The 23,011-nt window shown below is 49.1% G+C and overlaps 1 protein-coding gene across 7 annotated transcripts in view; it reads left to right on the forward strand.

The window, feature by feature from the left end:
* The window catches only part of DAG1 (dystroglycan 1), a 104,373-nt gene that overhangs the window by 41,043 nt on the left and 40,319 nt on the right, over positions 1-23,011 (forward strand). The window contains exons 2-3 of one of the 7 annotated variants that reach the window (XM_038410658.2): positions 7,635-7,787; positions 8,728-9,057. The exons of the other annotated variants lie outside the window; for them this stretch is intronic. The gene's annotated coding sequence lies outside the window, so the exon portion shown is untranslated. The remainder of the gene's footprint in view (positions 1-7,634; positions 7,788-8,727; positions 9,058-23,011) is intronic. 7 annotated transcript variants of the gene reach the window in all.

Raw genomic sequence — 23,011 nt, forward strand, 5'->3', positions numbered from 1 at the left:
CTGACCCATCCAACCCTCCCTGCTCCTTGTCCCCTGACTGCCCCCTCCCAGGACCCTACCCCCATCCAACCCCCCCTGCTTCTTTTTCATGACTGTCCCAACCCCTATCCACACCCCTGACAGGTCTCCCGGGACTCCCACACCTATCCAATTGCTTTCTGCCCCCTGGAACTCCCTGCCCCTTATCTAACCCCCTCATTCTCTGTCCCCTTACCATGCTGCTCAAAGCAGCATGTCTGGCAGCCATACGGCCTGTCTGGAGCCAGCCACGCTGTCGCGTTGCCAGGCAGGAGGTCGCAGCCCCACCACTCAGAGCACTGGTGGCACGGCGAGCTGAGGCTGTGGGGAAGGGGGAATAGCAGGGGAGGGGCCAGGGGCTAGCCTCTTCGGCCAGGAGCTCAAGGGCCAGGCAGGACAGTCCCACAGGCTGGATGTGGCCTGCGGGCGGTAGTTTGCCCACCTCTCTTTTAGAGGCTCTTGTGGGGTTAGGAGTGAGTGGGAAGGGGGAATTGGATGTTTGAGACCTTTAGTAAAGACTCTGAGGAAATGAGCTCCATTCCCTCATCCCTGGGTGCTCTTGCTGGGAGAAGTGCTGTGGTTACTGTTGGATGTGTTTTCTGCCCTCTCTTTGGGGAAGGTCTATGCATATGTCCTGGCTGAAGTTGCTGTAGACTTGACTCTGCTACTCAATTTCCATTCCTTCGAGGACCAGGCTTCACTCTAACCTGTAATTAGATATGAGAAGTCCCAATAGTGCAACATCCTCTGCCTTTATTTGCTGCTTTTTCCTTATACTCAGTATTGCTGTTATAGCCATTTTTATTTATTGCTTGTTGCTGTGCCATAGTTAGCCAAGGCACTTTCCAGACATCAGAGACAGGACTTTGTCTGAGGAGTTCAGTCCAAATCAGACATAACAAAGGGGGGAAGGCAAGGATGAGGCTTGCACAGTGACCTTGGTTAGACAAGGGAGAAGTGGATTTTTAAACAGGTTGCCAAACACAACTAAGTGCTGTTCAAAAATATTCCCCACCTTGTGTAGGAGCCTGTTAAAAATGTTAGCTGCATGTGGTCATAGCCATCAGTGCAGCAGGTAACAATGGTGAAGCACTAGCATAGACCGGGCCAGGAACATTAACCACCTTTTCCTGACCAGCAAGGGGGCAGGTATTGAATGTTCAGTGAGTCTCAGTATCCTGTAAAGCTGAAATTATTTTGGTGTAATCTGGCATTTTAGGAGATGCGGGGGGAGGGAAGAGATTTCCTGATTGCACGCAACTCAGACTCTCTTCCTTTATGGAACCAAAACTGGAAAGGGGTAAAGCAGCATCCCAGAGTTTTGATGGGAAATAGGTTCTTAGGTGAGACCCAGTTTTGTAGTCTGCTGAACTAGTTATACTGCATAGTTTTCCATCATGCAAGTCTGTGTTCATGGCTGGATCTACCATGCTCAGCAGTGTGCAGACGTCAACCCTGCCCTGCATACGGTGACCAGATAGCAAGTGTGAAAAATAGAGATGGATGGGGGGTAATAGGAGCTTATATTTAAAAAAAAAAAATATCAGGACAGTCCCTATAAAATTGGGACATCTGATCACCCTAGCCCTGCAGGACAGGAGTGATCTAGCTGGAAATACTGTAGTTCTTGCCTGTACCTGCAAATCTTGTAAAGCCAGAAAGCTGGGGAAACATTGCACAACCATTGGGGGAAAGCAGGGTAGTCTGCGAATCTGTGCGCTTAATGAGTACCTAATTCCTGCTGTTGCCTCCCCCCCCTCCCCCGGGGGGGATTGGAATCACACTCCAGCACTGCAAAACCAGAATGGGCCAGAGAGCAGTAAGTAGGTACCTTTGGTTTGAAGCATATGCAGAAGAGAGTTGTAAAAAGAAAGAAAGCTAAATAGACGTTCAGTGGTTGTTGGTTTCTTCTCTAATGCTTGCCCTTTTCCATCTGTAGTTGTATTCTTCCTATGAGTTTTCCTGAGCACCTGGAGGGTCACTGCCTGTATAGCCAGGTCTGCATACTCTTTGAATGTCTAGTTTGCTTCTACCACCACAGTGGACCATTGAAAATAATATTAGACAGAAGTGCTTCAGACTCATTCAAATTGACTTAGCCGTGAGCACGGTCACATGGGCCAAAACCTGGTGGAAGGAATATAAACACAGGGTAAAGAGCAGTAGGGAGGGTGCTGGTAAAATAGGTTTCCTCTAAGTTAATGGTTGGGGAGAGGGAGAGAAGCAACACCGTAGATCTGTAATGTTGCGACCAACAAGGACAGAACACTATGCTGGGGAGTTTAGAAATACAGATAGAAAGCAAAGTAAGATTAAATGTGGGATGGGGAGGGGGGAATGAACTAGCAAATCTGTGAAGGCAATAAACAGTGAGTAACTGGAAGAAACCTGGAGGGCAGCAATGCTGAGAGAAACCTGTAGTGCTTGTGGACACGGCTCCGCATTGTGCTTGGAGTATATGCACCCAAGGATAATAATTAGGATTGCTGTTTTTGTTTTGGCTGCCTCAGTACCAGAAAGATGGCAGCTAAATGAAAAGAATTTAAAGAAGAGCAATAGCAATAAGGGGAATATGGGGGGAGGGATGACTTATAAGGAGAGATTTAAAGACCTAAATGTAGAACTTTGCTAAGACGCTGTGTGGGGAGTGGGGGAGGGGGATGGATGGCCACAAGAGCCTGTAAGGTTTCAGAGTAGTAGCCGTGTTAGTCTGTATTCGCAAAAAGAAAAGGAGTACTTGTGGCACCTTAGAGACTAACAAATTTATTAGAGCATAAGCTTTCGTGAGCTACAGCTCACTTCATCGGATGCATTTGAATGCATCCGATGAAGTGAGCTGTAGCTCACGAAAGCTTATGCTCTAATAAATTTGTTAGTCTCTAAGGTGCCACAAGTACTCCTTTTCTTTTTAAGAGCCTGTAAGTATTTGAAGTATGTAAACAGTAAGCTTGGAAAGGGCTAGGGAATGGTCTGACTGGGAGTGACAGGATGAAATTGCATAAAAAAAAATCTAGGTTGGCTGGCAGTAGAAACTTCCTTACAGTGTAGCTTGGAAATTGTGCCCTCCCCCTTGATGTTGGATAGTGGGGAGCTGTCTTGTGACTTCTCTTGCAGTCCTCGTGATGGCACATCAGTTTAATTAGATCCAAGGAGAGTTACCAAATGCTTAATTTCATTCTATCTCAGTGTTGGGGGAGAAGTTAGCATGTACACCAGGACCAGGGGTTGACAACTTTTCAGAAATCGTGTGCTGAGTCTTCATTTATTCACTCTAAGGTTTTATGTGCCAGTAATACATTTTAACGTTTTTAGAAGGTCTCTCTCTATAAATCTGTATTATATAACTAAACTGTTGTTTGTATGTAAAGTAAATAAGGTTTTTAAAATGTTTAAGAAGCTTCATTTAAAATTAAATTAAAATGCAGAGCCCCCGGACCGGTGGCCAGGACCCAGGCAGTGTGAGTGCCACAGAAAATCAGCTCACGTGCCGCCTTTGGTACACATGCCATAGGTTGCCTACCCCTGGAGTACACTCAATGCATCCGTTGCCTCTCCGCCCATTATCTTCCTTCCTTAAAAGATGTCCGTGCTTTAATTAGGTAGAGCCAGCTTGAGTTGGAGCAGCTCTCTGACCAGGGAGAAGACACAGCTACAGAAGAGCTGAGTCCTGTTTCCTGTGTTTTGTCTTGTCACAGCTTTCTGCTTTGGAACCAACATGGAGGAGGAACTAACAGGATAGTAGTTCATATGTGGATGGAGGGGAGTAAATGATCTGCTCTTTCATGAAACCCTGACTCTCCTCCCAGGGTTCTCTAGGAAGATTACAGTTTGATATCAAGGTGCAGAGGCACTGTGTTGTGCCCTCAGCATAGATTAAAACCTCCAGCACCAATCTTTACTAGCTTGCAGTGGAACGGTTGGAACACTTGGTCTTCTGACTTGTCAGCCTCATTGTCTGCTGCTGGAAATCTTTCTGGCCAGAGCTCCTCTCCATGGAGATGTTACTAACCCCTTCTCGCCCCTCCAGCAGAGATTGGGTGAGACTGGGAGCTAATATCCTGAAGGAGTTTTACAATTCTCTTGCCCTGCAGGTGGACCTCACCTTTCGTCTTCATAGTCTCTTAGGCGTTGTACTGCTGAGCTAAGGTACTGGAGTAAAGCAGAGTAACAGAGAGATTCGGTCTCCTACCACAGACATTCACCTTCTAAGGTTAAGAGGCTAATGGAACTGGTTGGGCTTCAGATTGCTCTGAGGAAGGTGACTTGTTAGTGCCTGAACATCTTCTTTGGCTCAGTCATCCATGTAGTCTCCCTGCTACATGATAGTTACTGAACAGGTAGAGGCGAGAGTCCCAGTGCACACACCAGTCAGCCCAGCCCATCAATTACTGAAACCTCTTGCTGTGACTGTGTGAGAGGTGGCTTTTTACCCCCACCAGCATCCACATGAATCCTCTCCATGGAACTGTTCTTGGTGGTGAACAACCTGTTTAATTCAAGCTATCTCAGCCAAGTATTGAATCTCTCAGCTCCACCGCTACCAGGTAATATTCATGTGGACAGGCTTTATGGTTGAGTGGCTCTGTTCTTGGAAAAGAATCAAAGGGAAGTGCTGCATCCTGAGGGAGGTTCACTCAGTGTGTTTGAGGCTGTAGGGGCTGTGGTGATATCCATGAATAGCTCTACAGTGATATTTTATTGTATCCTGAGGTTGCAGTTCGTTAGCTTCCCCATTGTCTATCAGAGAACAGAGTTTGGAGTCCTAAATCATATGGAGTCCAAGGACCATTGTGATCATTTAGTCTGACTGTATAACCCAGGCCAGAGAATGTCCCCACCCATTTCCTGGGGCAGATCTTTTAGAAAAACATCTGATCTTGAATTAAAAATTCTCAGTGGTGGAGAACCCACAACAGCCTGTGGTAATTTTTTCCAGTGGTTAATTACTCAAGTTTTTGGAAGTTTGCAGATGACGCTAAACTGGGAGGAGTGGTAGATATGCTGAAGGGTAGGGATACAATACAGAGGGACCTAGACAAATTAGAGGATTGGGCCAAAAGAAATCTGATGAGGTTCAACAAAGACAAGTACAGAGTCCTGCACTTAGGAAGGAAGAATCCCATGCACTGCTACAAACTAGGGACCGAGTGGCTCAGCAGCAGTTCTGCAGAAAAGGACCTAAGGGTTTCAGTGAATGAGAAGCTGGATATGAGTCAACAGCGAGCCTTTTTGGCAACAAGGGCAAACGACATTTTGGGCTGTATAAGTAGGGGCATTGCCAGCAGATCGAGGAACGTGATCATTCCCTTCTATTTGGCATTGGTGAGGCCTCATCTGGAGTACTGTGTCTAGTTTTGGGCCCCACACTACAAGAAGGATGTGGAAAAATTGGAAAGAGTCCAGCGGAGGGCAACAAAAATGATTAGGGGGCTTAAGTACATGATTTATGAGGAGAGGGTGAGGGAACTGGGATTATTTAGTCAGCAAAAGAGAAGAATGAGGGTGCATTTGATAGCTGCTTTCAGCTTCCTGAAAGGGGGTTCCAAATAGGATGGATCTAGACTGTTCTCGGTGGTACCAGATGATAGAACAAGGAGTAATGGTCTCAAGTTGCAGTGTGGGAAGTTTAGGTTGGATATTAGGGAAAACTTTTTCACTAGGAGGGTAATGAAGCACTGGAATGGATTACCTAGGGAGGTAGTGGAATCGCCTTCCTTAGAGGTTTTTACGGTCAGGCTTGACAAAGCCTGGCTAGGATGATTTAGTTGGGGATTAGGTCCTGCTTTGAGCAGGGGGTTGGACTAGATGACTGCCTGAGGTCTCTTGCAACCCTGATATTCTATGATTCTGTGATACTCTCTGTTAATTTAGGCCTTATTTCCAGTCTGAATTTGTCTAGCTTCCGCTTCCAGTCATTGGATTGTTAGACCTTTGCTAGACTGAAGAGCCCATTTTTAAATATTTGTTCCCCATATGGACAAGACTGTGTTGACCAAGTCGCCTCTTACCCTTTCTTAAGCTAAATAGATTGGGCTCCTTGATCTTGTCATTATAAGAAGATTTTCTAATCCTTTAATAAGTCTTGTGGCTGCTTCTGTGAACCTTCTTGAATTTATCAACATCCTTTTGGAACGGTGGGCCCCAGAACTGGGCACAGTATTCCAGCAGCTGTCTCACCAGAGCCAAATACACAGGTAAAATAACTTCTCTACTCTTACTGGAGAGATGCATCCCAGGATCGCATTAGCCCTCTTGGCCACCGCATCACACTGACAGAATGTATTCAGCTGATTATCTGCCATGACCCCCAAATCTTTTTCAGAGTCACCGTTTCCCACGATAGTCCATCATCCTGTAAGTATTGCCTACATTCTGTGTTCCTAGATGTATACATTTACATTTAGCCATATTAAAATGCATTTTGTTTGCTTGCGCCCAGTTTACTAAGCAATCCAGATTGCTGAGTCACTGACCAGTCCTATTCATTATGTTCCACTCTGTTGATTTTTGCATTATCTGCAAGCTTTCAGTGGTGGTTTTGCTTTCTTCCAGGTCATTGACAAGGATGTTAAATAGCATAGGGCTAAACAACAGTCCCTGTGGGACCCCGCTGGGAACAGACATACTCAATGACTATTCTCCTTTTACAGTTGCCCTTTGAGACCTGTCAGCCAGTTTTTAATTCATTTAATGGGTGAGAGTGAGCTGTGTGAGGGGCATCTCAGAGAAGGCTGAGAATGTTAGGAGTTTGGGGTAGTACACAGGATGATGCAGGTGATATCTGTTCTTCCAGTGGCCTCCAAATGCAAGAGATTTACCTGCCTTTTATTACTGAAGTTGACAAGCTGGAGGTTGTGTTGGCAGGGCTTGAAAAGTCTACCAGAATATGTGAGGCTGATGGGAAAGCTTTTGGGAAGAGGGAGGGTGCAAAGCTTCATGCCTTTATATGGTCCCTGGATTTGGCTTTAGGCTTCATGTTTTGTGTTGGACCCTAGTTAGAAGCTGTCCAACAGGTGTGAAATCAGCTAAGCTCTCTGGCTGCTGACAAGGGAGAGCCTGCTCTTTTCCTTCAAAAATCTAGGAATCTCTGGGATGGGGAAGGGTTTGGGGGGCCTCTTATCGAGCATCCATTTCTGGGTCCTCCCTGTGAATCATCCAGTACCTCTGCTTTTCAGGAAACTGTCTGTCTGGCTGCTGGATGTGAAACTGACCTTATTCAGGTTTCAGAGTAGCAGCCGTGTTAATCTGTATTCGCAAAAAGAAAGGGAGTACTTGTGGCACCTTAGACATTAACAAATTTATTTGAGCATCCGATGAAGTGAGCTGTAGCTCACGAAAGCTTATGCTCAAATAAATTTGTTAGTCTCTAAGGTGCCACAAGTACTCCTTTTCTTTTGACCTTATTCAGTTTCCTGCTGCCCACAGGGTTCGCAATAGTAGGGTGGAAACTGACCAATCAATTCCTGTTTGGTATACTGTTTGCTACCATATGGAAGGGCTGGAACTTAACTTATTTTTAAATGGAAGCTTAAATTTTGCAGAAATTGATGGTTTAGGCCCATAACCAAAATTTGTCAAGCCTTGCTTGTTTGCTCTTCCTGCTTGTTGATATCCAGGTAGCAGCAGTGGCATGAGTGCGTTCTCATATTTGAGTTGCTGCAATATGCTTTGCCTGGAGTGACCCTGGAAGACCAGCTGAAATCTTCAGCAGTTGCTGAGTTGCTTTCCTAACAGGGGCCACATTATGCTGTAACATGCTCCTAAATCAGGTATGGGCAAACTTTTTGGCCCGAGGGCTACATCTGGGTATGGAAATTGTATGGCAGGTCACAAATGCTCACAAAATTGGGGGTTGGTGTGCGGGGGTGGGGTGTGAGGGCGCCGGCTGGGGGTACGGGCTCTTGGGTGTGGCTGGGATGAGGGGTTTGGGGTGCAGGAGGGTGCTCCAGGCTGGGACCGAGGGGTTCGGAGGGCGGGAGGGGGATCAGGGCTGGGGCAGGATGTTGGGGTGTGGGAAGGGTTCAGAGGTGCAGACTTACCTCAAGCAGCTCCCAGAAGCAGTGGTATGTCTCCCTTCCAGCTCCTACATGGATGCACGGGCAGGTGGCTCTGTGCACTGCCTTCGCGGCCAATGGGAGCTGCAGGGGCGGTGCTTCGGGTGGGGGCAGCGTGCAGATCCTCCTAGCTGCCCCTACGCATAGGAGCCGGAGGGGGGACATGCCGCTGCTTCCGGGAGCCTCATGAAGTGGGGCAAGCCCTGGACCCTGCTCCCAGGCAGGAGCTCAAGGGCCGGATTAAAATGTTTGAGGGGCCAGATGTGGCTCACCCCTGTCCTAGATTGTGTTGGCTTCCGGTGTATTTCTTAGTACAATTTCAAGGTGCTGGCTTTGGCCTGTGAAGCAAAGCCTTTTATGATTTGATCCTGTGTGCCTGAGAATACGCTCTCTGCTATTTGAGGTACTCTAGGGCAGGGGTTCTCAACCGGGGATATGCAGAGGTCTTCCAGGGGGTACATCAGCTCATTGAGATATTTGCCTAGTTTTACAATAGGCTACATAAAAAGCACTAGTGAAGTCATTACAAATTTAAAATTTAATGCAGACAATGGCATGTTTATACTGCTCTATGTACTATACACTGAAAAATAATAATACATTTGTTAGTCTCTAAGATGCTACAAGTACTCCTTTTTTCTTTTTGCGAATACAGACTAACACGGCTGCTACTCTGAAACCTCTCAGTGGAGAGGAGGCTGAACCACCGCTGACATTCCCTAACAAATCTGAATGGTGCATCCTTGAAAAGGACTCTAAACTCTCAGATTTATAAATACTTCTGAGTGAGAATGGAGATGGTCAGGCACTTCACTGAAACCATGCATCCATACTGGCTGCCCCAGCCTTCCCTGAATGGGCATCGTGTCTTGCTGACATGGCTGATGTCATCAACTGCCTGGAAGAAGTGTTAGGCAGGAACAGAGAAGAATTACTTTTAAATGATCTTACTCCCCTGCACTGCACAATTCAACTCCATTATGAGGTTAATGCTGCATGAATGAGTTGAAGATCCTGTTAATTACATTAGTGCCATGAATGCCAAACTACTCACAAGCTTTCCTGGTTTCAGAAAGTCAGTAATCCCAGATAGACACTTGTGGTAGCTGGGGCACCCTGAGACTTTCCAGGATGCTGGCTCCATGCATAGTCCTACAAGCAGAAGGTTTAGATTGCCCTGTGGGTCCCTTGCTAATGCTTTAGAGAAGCAACAGCAGTGACTGTGGGCACTTATGGTTTCAGAAGTGTTGAGTGCTGTGTCTAGGTTGCTCCACAATGCTGTTAGCTGTGTGGTGACTGCCTGGCTCCTTACATGTGCTATTGTGGTATGAGTTTTGATGCCCCTTTGTCTAAGACTGGAGAGACTCACTTGTTAGCCTCTGAATCTTTCCCTCCAACTGCCCATTCAGCCAAATGGGGAGCTATATACTTCCCCTATGTTCCAATTGCTGGTGTGCTCATGGCATTTCACTCTAGTCCACTCACTGGTAGCCAAGGAGCATGCTTCACCTATGCTGAGATCTGCTGTTGAAGGCCATATTGTTAGTTACTCATGAGGGTATTCTGCTCCTAAAAAATAAAAATTCTGTGCACAGTATTTTAAAATTCTGCAAATTTTATTTGTCACATAAATGTGGAGGCTCCAGCATGGCATTGGGGAGCACAGGGCACTGGCTGCACAGAGGTGGGAGATCACTGTACCGCTTCCCCCCTTCCCCCAACATGTATTCAGTGGTAAGGCTGCACCCAACCCTGACACAGCACCAGGACCATACCTACCCCAGAAATACCCAGAGCCCTGCTCCTCTGTGCCAGGTGCACCAGGTGTAGGCAGGCAGGCTCAGCAAGGCAGGATTCAAGTGTAGAGGGGTTTAGTGTGGGGGGAATCCAGGTGTGGGTTGAGTATGTTCTGTGTGGGGCAATCTGGGGGTGGGCGGCTCAGTGGGGGATTGTGTGCAGGGGGAATCTGGATGCACAGAGGCTTGTTGGGAGGTTCTGGGTGCAGTGGTATTGGGACTCTGCAGAGGAGTCCAGTGATGGTAGTTGGAGCTCAGTGTGTGGGGGATAACGCTCAGCAGAGAGGTCTGGGTTGGGGGGGCTCAGCGGGGGAAGTCAGATGCTGGGGGAGCAGGGCTCAGTGGGGTTGGGATCAGTGTTCCCTCTAACTTTTCCCACTTATGAGCGGAATTAATTTTTTTGTGTGTACCAATATGGAAGTGAAATTCATGTGATGGGGTGGGGCCGAGGGGTTTGGAGTGTGGGAGGGGGCTTAGGGCTGGGCCAGAGGGTTGGGGTGCAGGGGTGTGAGGGCTCTGGCTGGGGTTGCTGGCTCTGGGGTGGGGCTGGGGATGAGGGGCTCGAGTGGGGCAGAGGGTTGGGGTGCTGTGGTGTGAGGGCTTTGGCTGGTGGGGGATGGGCTCAGGGGTGGGGCTGGAGATGAGCAATTTGGGGTGCAGGAGGGTATTCTGGGGCTACAGCGGGGAGAGAGGACTCCCCCCAGCAGCAGGAGCAGCACCTCCTGGCCGCAGCAATTCTGGGGCTGGGGCTGCAGGATAGTCTCAGGTCAGGCCAGGGGAGGGGGCATCCTGGCTGAGGTTGGTTGAGGCTGGGGGAGGGGCGCCCCTCCCCTTCCCGTGGCAGATCCCCGGGCTGGTTCCCTGAGCAGCGGTAAGAAGGCTGTTGCGTGGCCGTGCAGCTTATGGGGATTTTAGTTTGGGATTCAGGTGCAGCTGGTTGGGGCTCAGTAGGGTGGGGATCTGGGTGTGGGTGGCTCGTTGGGGTGGTCCAGGTGCAGGGAGAGTGGGACTGGGGGGGGGGGAGTTCTGGGTATGAGAGGGATGCACGGGGGTTGGACAGATGGGGGAGCAGCTCCCTGTACAGTGATCCCTCCCCCTGTAGCTGAGGAGCAGTGGGTGCAGGAAGTGCTTGGGAGCAGAGTTTGCAGAGTTACTACAGCTGAGGGAGAAATCTCGTGGTAGGTCTGACCCAGCCCTGGATGCTGTGCAGGGGAAGAGGAAGTCCCCTCTTCCTCAGCCCAGCCGGGACTAACAGCTGAGCCTGGCGCAGGGTAGGCGCCACCAGCTGTCTTCCCCCGTCCCGCCCCACATTGATTTACCTCTCTGCTGGCTGTCCTGGGCACCCAAAACATACATTAGTGCCTCCCCCTTCCAAGACAGTAGAAGTGGCATGCCCCATTACCATTACTTGGCTTGGGGTTTATTCATGAACAGTTGTGGTAATGTTAAGGCCCTGGTTGGATGCAAGGAACTATTACAATAGCAAGTCTCTGAGGGGGACTATTTCCTTCCTCTCTTACGATTCATGGCCAGCCCCCTCACCTTGGAGGTTGGGCTGCAGTATTTTATCTAGGAGATCCTCGCTAAGTGGTCTATAATTCTTTCTACACACTGTGGGCCGAGAGTGGGGTGGTGTGTGATGGGTTGGATCACAGAAAACCCCTTGGAAACTGCCAGCTGATGTGCTGAGACTACTTCTAACCCATTTTCCCTGCCAGCTTGGGACTCCAGAGCCTTGCCAGTTTGAGCCAGACGTGCTAGCCTGTTACAAACCCAGACCCAGATCTGAACTACATCCCCCAACAGCTGCAGGCCTAACTGAAAACAGCTTAAGAAGTGTTCCTATATCTAACACTCAGATGCCCAACTCCCAATGGAGTCCAAACCCCAAATAAATGTGTTTTACCCTGTATAAAGCTTATACAGGGTAAACTCATAAATTGTTCACCCTCTATAACACTGATCGAGAGATATGCACAGCTGTTCTCCCCCCCCCCCCAGGTATTAATACATACTCTGGGTTAATAAGTAAAAAGTGATTTTATTAAATACAAAAAGTAGGATTTAAATGGTTCCAAGGCAAACAGACAGAGCAAAGTAAATTACCAAACAAAATAAAATAAAACGCACAAGTCTAAACCTAGTACAATAAGAAAGTGATTACAGATGAAATCTCACCCTCAGAGATGTTCCAGTAAGCTTCTTTTACAGACTAGTCTCCTTCTACTCTGAGTCCAGCAATCACTCACCCCAGTGGTTACTTTCCTTCGTACCAGTTTCTTTCAGGTATCCTTTGGGGGTGAAGAGGCTAGCTCTTAAACCAGCTTAAGACAAAATGGAGGGGTCTCCCAGGAGCTTAAATACACTTTCTCTTGTGGGTAGAAACCCCTTCCTCTCTCCTATGGAAAATCCAGCTCCAAGATGGTTTTGGAGTCACATGGGCAAGTCGCATGTCCATGCATGACTCGGTTTTTACAGGCATCAGCCATTGTCCACATGCTGTCTTGAATGTCTCCAGGAAGACTTCTTATGTGTATTGGAGTCTTCCAAAATTCATTGTCAGTTAAGTGTTTCTTGATTGGGCACTTAACTTACACATTCCTTTCTCAAGAAGCTGACCAAATGCTTTACTACGGCTACTTAAACTCAAACAAGTACACAGCCCATATTCATAACTTTGAATACAAAAATGATACATGCATACAAATAGGGATGAATATATTCAGTAGATCATAACCTTTACATAGATATGTTACATGGCATATGTAGCTTAAAACATATTCCAGCTATGTCATATATACATTTATGAGCATATTACCATAAAGCACTATGGGGTGCAACATCACACCCTCCTCCTGAACTTACTGCCAGAGACTTGAACACTATCCACGGCAGAGGCAGTACATGTAAAATCCCCTGGTCACCCTCCCTTTTAATACATTTAAACCATATGATGTCATTCAGGAGTGTTCTAGCAAGTTTTGGGATTCCTGGTCCCTGTGTGCCTGAAAACAAGTTGGGGTGGAGTATTGCTAACAGAATGCAGCCAGCAATATCTGTTAAGTGTAGGTGTCTTGGCACTTAGCCACCAATGCCATGAGGCGGTGTGCCTCTGTTTCCCCCTTCCACACAGCAGCATGGGCCTGTTATGCTTTTGCTGCTGTGCAAGCTTCCAGCCTGTTTACAGGTATAAGCTGAAAAGTTGTCACCATTCCTAGCATGTACAAAAGCTTTTTTCCACAAATCAGGTATGTTCCACATCTTTAAAGGGTTTACCACTAGTATTAACTCCTGTGTTTTGACCCATAGATGAAGTAGTAAAAGACACAAGATTAACAGCAAATCTACAGCAGACAGGCTTTGTTCACACAATTTAGCTTGTTTAGTGTCCATTGCATTTCCCAATTTCTTTGTGAACTGAAAGCCCTGCCAGAAGGGTTTAAAGGTTATTGTGCTGACTTACAGGCCACTATACTGAAGCTGCTGAACTTTTTGCCCTCTGCTAACCAGCAGGGAGATATGGCCCCCAGGAATACAAGCACCTGTATGCTGCAGGTCAGCCTGGCTTTGGCAAGAGGCTTCCTCCTTGGGGACTCCCTGTATTCCTAGCAATCCTTTGGGATGTGCTACCCAGCTGGCTGCCCACTGCCCATGTGGGAGACTGTCAGCTCTTTCTCTGGATTTGTGCTACAGTAGGAGTGGTTCTACGTCCCATTGGGATAAGTGTCCATGTGCTGGTTTAAAGTCAGAACACTCAGACATTTGAAGTCTTAGCTTATTTGGCCAGGAAAGTGTTTGTTTTTAACCCAGTCCATATTCAATATTGAAACTTGCAAACAAAACGGGTACCGTGGCTGCTCTGAGTGCACCAGTTGAAGGTAAATGAAGACTGTTGAGAGTTCCTTAGTGCAAATAATGTCCAGGCTGTTCAACCCAGTAAATATAGGGAATGTACCTTGTTGCCTTAGTCCTTATGTTGGGATGTCAGGGTAGTACTGGTGATGGGATCTGTCACGGAGTCACCAGGTAAAGGCTCGGGAACTACTCCATATGAAGCCGGTCAGGACTCTGGGGGAGCATGCCTCCTCTTTCTGAGCATACTGTCACCAAGGCAAGAAGCTTATACAGCTTTGACCTTCCTGGGTCTGAACTCTGAGCATTCAGCAATCCCCTTCCACACCATGCCTTCCTGCGGCAAGTCTTCCCAGGTGGGGCTCCTGGGGAAGCCAGAGGGCCCTGCACCCCAACTCCGCAGTTAGATGTGACTCTCTGCCAGCATGTAGAACAGAACAGTTTATTAGTTGACAGGAACACAGCGAAGAACAGAGCTTGTTAGCACAGAAATCGGTGACTTTCAGCCAAGTCCATCTTGGGGAGTCCTGTGCCAGACAGCCTGGACTCCCTCTCTTCCAGTCCCCGAAGCACACTGCCCCCGCTTCCAGCCGACCTGCGGCACCCCCCCTTGCTTCTCCTCTTCCTCTTTGTTCTGCTTCCTGGGCAAAAGTGTCACCTGATCGCACCCTCCTCCTGGTCTCAGGTTACATATGTGCAGACAGCTGGGGAGCCTCACCTGCCTCGATGGCCTCAGCAAAAATTCCCACCACCAAAATATTGATGCAGTATACAGGGAAATGGAGGGGTACACAGTATTCGTATAGGACAGTAAAACTCACATGCAACATAAGATGAATAAAACCCCACTTCGTCACATCTCTCTCCTCTCTGAGACCGAACTGAGCAGGGCCACTTTAGCCAGTGGCCTGGGGAAGTTTTGGCCCCCCTCTCCGAGACAAAGCATCTGCTATAACATTGGCACTCCCCTTAACATGAACCACCTCCATGTCACAATCCTGAAGCTGGAGACTCCACCTCAGGAGCTTGGTATAGCCCCTTTCATCTGGTTTAGGCCACATCAGGGGTGAGTGGTCAGTGTACACAGTGAAGCGCCACCAAATAGATATAGCTGCACTTTTAAGGGCCCACACCATGGCCAGGCATTCCTTTTCTATGGCTGCATAGTTTTTCTCCCGGGAAAGCACCTTCTTGCTCAGATACCTGATGAGGTGTCTCTCTCCCTTCTCATTAACCTGCATTAGCACCATACCTAGCCCTGTGTCTGAGGCAGCGGTGAACACCATAAAGGGCTTGCCAAAGTCTGGGTTTACTAGCGCCGGGCTGTTGACCAGAGCCTCCTTCAGAGCACAAAGAGCCCTCTGGCACTGCTCGGTCCAGCCCACCTTATCTGGCTTACTCTTCTTACATAGCTCATTGATGGGGGCAGCTATGGAGCTAAAGTGAGGCAAAACCTCCAGTAGTAGCTAGCCATCCCAATAAAGGCCTGGACCTGTTTCTTATTCTGGGGAGCAGGCCGATCTCTGATCACCTCCACCTTGGCTGGCTCTGGCTTTAGGCAGCCGCTCCCCACTTTGTGTCCAGGTATGATACCTCTGCCAGCCCTGCCTTGCACCTCCTAGCTTTTATAGTCTGTCCTGCATCCCGGAGCCAGCACTTGTTTTAGCCTGGGACACATGTTCCTCCCAGGTCTGGCTAAAAACACAGATCTCATCAATATATAGGCCAGGGCAAAATTCTCCATCCCCTTGAGTAACTGGTCCTCCAGGCACTGGAAGGTGGCAGGTGTTCCTTTAGGCAGAAAGATAGGGACCAGGAACTCATATAGCCTCAGAGGGGGGATAAAAGCGGATTTCAGCCTGGCATCCAGATCCAAAGGTACTTTCCCAGTAGCCCTTGGTAAGATCCATAGTAGTGAGATAATGAGCCGCCCGTAGTTTGTCTAGGAGCTTGTCAGGCCTAGGCATGCGGTAGGTATTGAACATGGTGATTGCATTAAGCTTCCAGTAGTCCACAAAAACCAGATTGACCTGTCCTTGGGGACCAGCACTGTGGAAGAGGCCCAAGGACTGGAGGATGGCTGGATCACACCCTAAAGCCAGTGTGTCCTTGATCTCTCTCTCCAGTCCTGGGCTGTTTTCCCAGTGACCCAGAACGGGAGTATCTTACAGGAGGATGGGCTCCTGTTTCCACCTGGTGGACAGGCCAGGTTAGTGAGCCCAGGCCAGTTGGAGAACAGCTGCTGGTTGGAAACCCAGTGCCTCCGGACCTCTGCCTGCTGGGCAGGGGTTAGCTATCAGAGGGGGAATTGATTCCAGCAAAGGGCTGGCACCTGTCTCAGGGAATAGATCCACCAGGGAATCATCTTCCTGCTCCTCCCACTAGCCATACACAGCCAGAACCAAATTCTCCCTGTCAAAGTACGGCTTCATCCTATTGACATGGTACATCCGATGGCTGGTGATCCCGGTTAGACAGTTCACTACATAGTTTCCTCATTCAGCTGCTTGATGACCTTAAAGGGCCTATCCCAGGCAGCTTGTAGTTTGTTTTTCTCACAGGAATGAGAACCATCACCTGGTCCCCAGTGGCATAGGAGTGAGCATGCGCTGAGCAGTCATACCAGACCTTCTGCTTCCCTTGGGCCCGGGCTAGATTCTCCCTGACCAAGTCCATGAGCTCAGCGAGCTTTTTCCGGAAAGTCAGTACGTACTCCACCACTGATTCTCCATCGGGAGAGGCCTTCCCCTTCCATTCGTTCCTCACAAAGTCCAGGGGTCCCCTCACTCTTCTCCCGTACCACAACTCAATAGGAGAGAACCCTGTAGATTCTTGGGGCACTTACAGTACGCGAACAGCAGTGGGGTTAAATATTTGTCCCAATCCTGCGGGTGCTGGTTTATTAAGGTTTCAGCATCATCTTTAGAGTCCCATTGAATCTCTCCACCAGCCTGTTGGACTGAGGATGATATGCCGAGGCCCAAGTGTGTTCGACCCCACAGTTCTCCAACAAGTACCGGAGCAGGGCTGACATGTAATTGGAGCCCTGGTCTGTAAGGACCTCATTGGGGAACCCTCTACTGAAAATGGTTAACAGTGCGTCTGCTACAGGTGTCTGCCTCGATAGAGGACAGAGCCACTGCCTTGGGATAACGAGCAGTGAAATCTACCACTACAGGAATGTATTTTTTCCCTGTCCTAGTTGCCTTGATGAAGGACCCTGCTATGTCCATGGCCACTTTCTGAAAAGGCTCCTCTGTGATGGGCAGGGGCTTCAAAGCTGCTTTCCTCTTGACCCGGGCCTTCCCCCACCTTCTGGCAGGGGTCGCAGGACCTGCACTACTGCTGGATGGCATCAAGACCCCAGGCCAGTCAAAGTTCTGTAACAGCCTCTGCCTGTGCTCTGGGTTCCCTGATGTCCCGAGGGAGGGACATCATGGGCTGGATACAGTAGCCTGTGGCAGTTCTCCTGGGGGACCACCTTCTGATCCCCCACTATTCCACTTCCCCTTGGGGAGTCCATTCCCGTACAGGAATCCCTTCTCCTGCAGAAAGAAAAGGATACTTGTGGCACCTAGAGACTAACACATTTATATGAGCATAAGCTTTGTGAGCTACAGCTCATTTCATCGGATGCATTCGGTGGAAAATATAGTGGGGAGATTTATATACACACCGAGAACATGAAAACCATGGGTTTTATCATACATGCTGTAAGGAGAGTGATCACTTAAGATGAGCTATTAACCAGCAGGAAGGGGAGGGGGGAAGGAGGAAAACCTTTTATGGTGATACTCAAGGTGGGCCATTATATACATTTTATGTGTATATAAATCTCCCCACTGTATTTTCCACCGAATGCATCCGATGAAGTGAGCTATAGCTCACGAAGCTTATGCCAAATAAATTTGTTAGTCTGTAAGGTTCCACAAGTACTCCTTTTCTTTTTGTGAATACAGACTAACACGGCTGCTACTCTGAAACTTCTGCAGGAATCTTTCACAGCAGCCTTCCCCCAGGGGTTTTGCTGCGCTATGGCCAGCAAGTTCCCTCAGCTTCTCTGAGGAGGGATCCTTCACAGCTTGGCCTGGAATTCAGGCGGCTGGGGAAGGGATGGGGACCTGCTCCCTCTCACTGGCTGGATCTGAGGCCGCAGCCCCGCCAGGTCCTGTCTGCAGTGGCTCCCTTCTTGCCAGGGTGGGGTCCCGTGCCCCATGCAGGGTACCCCCTCCCGGTGTCATGGCAGAGTGCCCTTTGCTGACTCTGACTCTGGGTAATGGGCTAGGATGCTCTGGGATTGCCTAGCCAATCTGCCAGGTCGCCCACCCGCTCAGCATCTCGGTTGGCAAATGATGGGTGCACCTCCACGTCTTGTGGCCCTCCTTTGCCCCCCCATTTCAGATGTACCCTTACCACGGGTACTTAAAACAGGGGCCCGCACATGCCCTTCAGGGTCAGGTAAGTGTTGGGCACCACTTGGTCTGGGCCACCACCTCGGCTGGGCCAGCATCACCTCAGTGCCCAGGTCCCAGTACCCAGTGACCTGCTTCCCATCCACCTCCAGGGGAATGAGGCACTCACTCCTCAGGGGTCATCCGGCGCCCACCGTGTAGAATGAGAACTTTGAATTTGGAGCATCAAGCCTCCCTGAGGAGCTGGTTTGGGAGATTCCTCCTCTTGAAGCCATTGCTAAACTGCCAGCCCCTTCGGCCTGTGGAGCCAGCCTCTCCTTCCGGCTGGACCCCCACCCAGTTAACCTCCTTTGGGGGCCTCGATTTGCTCATCCTGTTCCTGAGCGTTTGGCACCGGGCCCATCTGTGGCCCCTTTACCCATAGCATTTATACCTCAGGTCCTGTTCGTCCCCGGGGGCCAGTCAGTCAGCTCTGGTATTGGCTGTGCCTCTCAGGAGGGATTTATCAGAGTCCCCCTTCTGGGAAGCCCCTGGGTGACCCCCCTTCTGCACTGATGTGGGCCTGTCCCCCTGGAGTTCCATTCCATATCCTGACCTGCTGTCTACAAACTTGTCAGCCAGCATCCCTGCACGGTGCAGGTCCTTCAGCCTCTTCTCCACCAGCCACGTCCTCTGGTCAGGGGGACAGAATTCATATAGTCATTCCAGTCCCATCAGTTCAATCATGTCCTCCTTGATGTGGGCCCCGGCCCCATTCACCTACTTGTGGGTGTATTCCCCATCAGGTTGGCCAGTTCCAGATAGAATCATCCCCTGGGGTCTTCTGCATGCCCCCGAACCTTTTCCTGTATGCCTCAGAGGTCGGCTCAAATTTGTGCAGCAGGGCTTGTTTGAAACAGTTCATAGTGTCCTGCTTTCCACCCCATCCATCTGGCTGAACATCCCTGTGGCCTTGGGACCCAGTAAGGGGGTGAGATGTCTAGCTTATCTGCAAAGTCAACCTGGTGCACGTTGCAGGCCTTCTCAAAGGCAGTGAGAAGGGCATCTAAAATCATCCCCTTCCTTAAACTCAGGCAGCACGGAGTTCCCTGCAGGCTTAGTCACCCTGGGCCCATCTCCACTCACCCCAGCAGGGGTCCCTCTGCTTCTCAGCTCCTTCATCACCAGTTCATGACTGCCTCTGTCTCTCACAGTCCTCCTGTTCCTTCTCACAGTCCTGTTGTTCCTTCTCATGGTCCTCCAGCTCTTTCAGTATCCGTTCCATTTCTAACTCCAACCATTCAGCTCCACTGACTGGGAACTTGGCTGTGAAGATCCCTGCTGGTTGGGTAGCTGGGTCCTGGGATCTCCTGGCTGCTTTCAGCCCTCCCGCTGCCCTGGTTGGGTTGGTGGCTGGGGTGACCTTGGTTGGCTGCCTGGCTGCTCCCAGCCTCTCTCACAGCTCCATCTGGTCATGAAACCTGCTCCTTAGAGAGATCATTCTCCTCCAATCGAGCAATAGCTGTGCCTTGGTTAATCTTCCAATGCACAGTGCTCTCTCTCTCTGCAACCAGTTTTCTACAATGCTCTTCTTAAGGAGATGGTTATAGGCCATCTGCATGCTGTTCCCAAGTGGTCACGGACTCACAGGCCTGTGCTCTCTCAGCTCCCCCGGTTCCTGGGAGGTAACCCATTCAGTGCAACAACCCTTCTTGGGGGTCCACCACTCTCTCAGGGTTAAGCCGTAGCTCCTCTCCCTGTGCCTCTCTGAGCCTTCAGCACGTCGTCTTCTCACTAATTCCCCCTTCGTTCTACTGCTCCCCAGTCACTTACTGCAGGATGCTCTGTCCTCGTGGCACAGTTATCCCCCCGCTGCCACCAGTTGTCAGAGGTCACCAGGGCAATGCTCTGAAACTACTCCATACGAAGCCGGTCAGGACTCTGGGGGAGCATGCCTCCCCTCTGTGAGCATTCTGTCTCCAGGGGAAGAAGCTTACCCAGCTTCCACTTTCCTGGATCTGACCTCGGAGCATTCAACATCCCCTTCCACACCGAGTCCACCCGGTATGGCTCCTGGGGAAGCCAGAGGGCCCTGCACTCAACTCTGCAGTTAGATGTGACTCTCAGCCAGCATGTAGAACGGAAAGTTTTAGTCAACAGGAACACAGCGTAGAACATAGCTTGCTAGCACCAGAAATCAGTGACTTTCAGCCAGTCCAATCTTGTGGAGTCCTGTGCCAGACGGCCTGGACTCCCCCTCTACCAGTCCCCCAAGCAGACTACCCCACTTCCAGCAATCAATCCCCTGACACCACCCATTGTTCTTCCCTCCTCCTCTTTGTCCTGCTTCCCAGACAAAAGTTGTCACCTGGTTGCACCCCCTTTCTGGATCTCAGGTTAGGAAGGGCACCACAATAGCATATGTGCTGACTATTGGGCAGCCTCACCTACCCGAGGGCCTCAGTAAAAAATCTCACACCAATTCCCACCACTGAAATATTGGTGCAGTACATAGGGAAAGCAGAGGGTATACACAATATTAGTACAGGGACAGTAAGAGCCCACTGCATCAACATAGTTGTTCCTCTCTAGTCAGAATGTGTCCTGCTAACAGCTCATCTAATTATTCTGGCAAAAAGTATATAAATGTTGCCACATCTGTACTTGCCAGTGTTTAGTGTTTCATTGATCTTCCTGACTCAGTTGTATTAGGCTTCGTGGAGTCACTTAGGTATGTCCACGCAGGAATGAAATGCCTGTGGGATGGTGCTCAAAACTCTTCCAGGACCATCTTTAAACACTTGTAGATTGTCTTGTTTTGCTGGCAAGACAGCCGGTTTACTCTTAAACAACATCACAGCTTCCTTTTGCTGCTCACACTGTTACTCTTACCATAGACGTGAGGTGCCTGCCAGACCTGTATTGCATATTTCTCACCCTGAATGTGAAAGTACAATCTTTCACCCCCTCAAGTCCTCTTGTTTCCTTTGGTCTGGTTCATGCTTTACTTAGAACTAAGATTAGCAAGACTTATGTTTGCACAATGACCCCAGCTCTGAACTTCCCAGGGAAGTTTTGTATACAGTTCCCAGGATGCATAACTCTGGTCTGGGAATCTTAAGTACTTGCCTACCTCTGTTCCTGGAGGGCGGGACCCAGAGGAGGGGCTAAAGATATTTGTTTTGAGCCATCTTGGTTGGCTTGGAGGCAGTACTGGAGCTGACATCTAAAGGATTGAGTTCCCTTAGGACAAAAGTAGAAAGTTTGCTTTGAGCAGGAAATATTCCCTTCAGGGGAAGGAGAGTCCCCAGCTGTTTTTGGAAGGAGTGTGTTGAGGTCACTAGCAGTAGTGGCTTAGAGTGCTGTTCTGGGCTCTAGCTATGACAGCTCTGAAGAGTGCAGTTTGATCCCCTAGGACAAAGCGTGGGACAAAACTTCTTCCCAAGCCGCCTTCCTGATCTGTCATTCCTTATAGTATCTGCATCGGGCACCTTCTGTATACTATATAGGGAGCCTAAACCTCTTCCACTCTCGGAGGAGTGTCTTCCTTCAGCTTTGCTGAGAGCTAGAACTACTCCATTCACTAGGTGGACTGTCCTGGCTGGGGACATAGTAACATCCTAAACACTGATGCGTCTGTGCTTCCAGATACTCTATCTGCTTTGGACACCTGCAAGCCCTTGCTGCCAGTGCAAATAGCAGCTTCATGCACCTAGCGATGGCTAGTCATTGCTACTAGCAGCCTCTTCTCCCACACTCCCCAATATTCTGGGGACGCTTGGAAGAGTGCTCCTTTCAGGAGCTTTTCATTGTCTCTGCTGTGGTTCTGTAATACTACAGTAAAGGCAGTCCCTGGCTCTGCTGGCTAAGTAACCTGGTTCAGAAACCACCTGGCTTTGACCATAGCACAGACACAGCCTGAGCAGCATGCATGAAGCAGCATTTGATGCCCCAGACACCTGAAGGATAGGATTCAGGCTACGGAGTAGTGGGGAAAGGAGCTGCAGGTGTAATGATTTCCATGCCTTCTGATCTTGTGGTTCTGCCCAGTGCTTTAGGAAAATACTTGCCTGGTGAGACCACCAGAGTACTAGAAGAGCCATGTCTTGATGTTGTGTAATCCCCAGTCATTTCCCTTCAAGGAGCAATCATAAGTGACTTGTTATTATTGTACTTGTGTTTCTTCTCCTCCAGGTCGTCATGTCCTCTTGCTTTGCCTGGTTGCAGATCCCTTCTCTGCAGCATCCTCAAGCCCTAGCTCTCCTGACTGTAATGCTTGTCAAACAGATTTGAGACGCTCAATATCTTTAACATCTGTTGGTGAGTTAGTCCATGCAAGTTATTCCCCACCCACTTTGTGTCTCTAATATCCTGGAGCTGACGCTGCTACACCACCACTGTAACATCTGAAGATTTCAAATCACTTAAACGTTAACCCTTGCAGCCATGCTCAGTAGGAACCTATTAATCTTGCCCAGATGGATAAGTGAGTGAGACCCATCACTGCTGGGTTTGTCTACGTACAAACATGCTCTAGTTTAGTTAAACCAGTGCAAACTTCTGTGTAGACATTGATACTGGTTTAGAACTTGTTTACCACCTGTAAATTGATAGGGTCAAAGGAAATGGATACAAGTCACACTTACATTGATTTAAGAATGTTCACACACAAAGCCATGACAATTTAACATCATCAGTTTAAAATAATATCTTTAGTTAAACAGGTGCAACTGTATAGACCCACCCTAAGTGACTTGGCCACTGTTGCCTATGTGGCAAGCCTATTGAGGAGTTGAAAATACAACCCAAGAGTCCTGTCTCCAGTCCCTTGCACTAGATGCTAGAAATACACTGTGAGCTACAGGAAGTATGTGCAGTATTCTGCATGCCAGCCTTCTCC

The sequence above is a fragment of the Dermochelys coriacea genome, chromosome 7 (genome assembly GCF_009764565.3).
Source record: "Dermochelys coriacea isolate rDerCor1 chromosome 7, rDerCor1.pri.v4, whole genome shotgun sequence".
Classification (NCBI taxonomy): Eukaryota; Metazoa; Chordata; order Testudines; family Dermochelyidae; genus Dermochelys; species Dermochelys coriacea.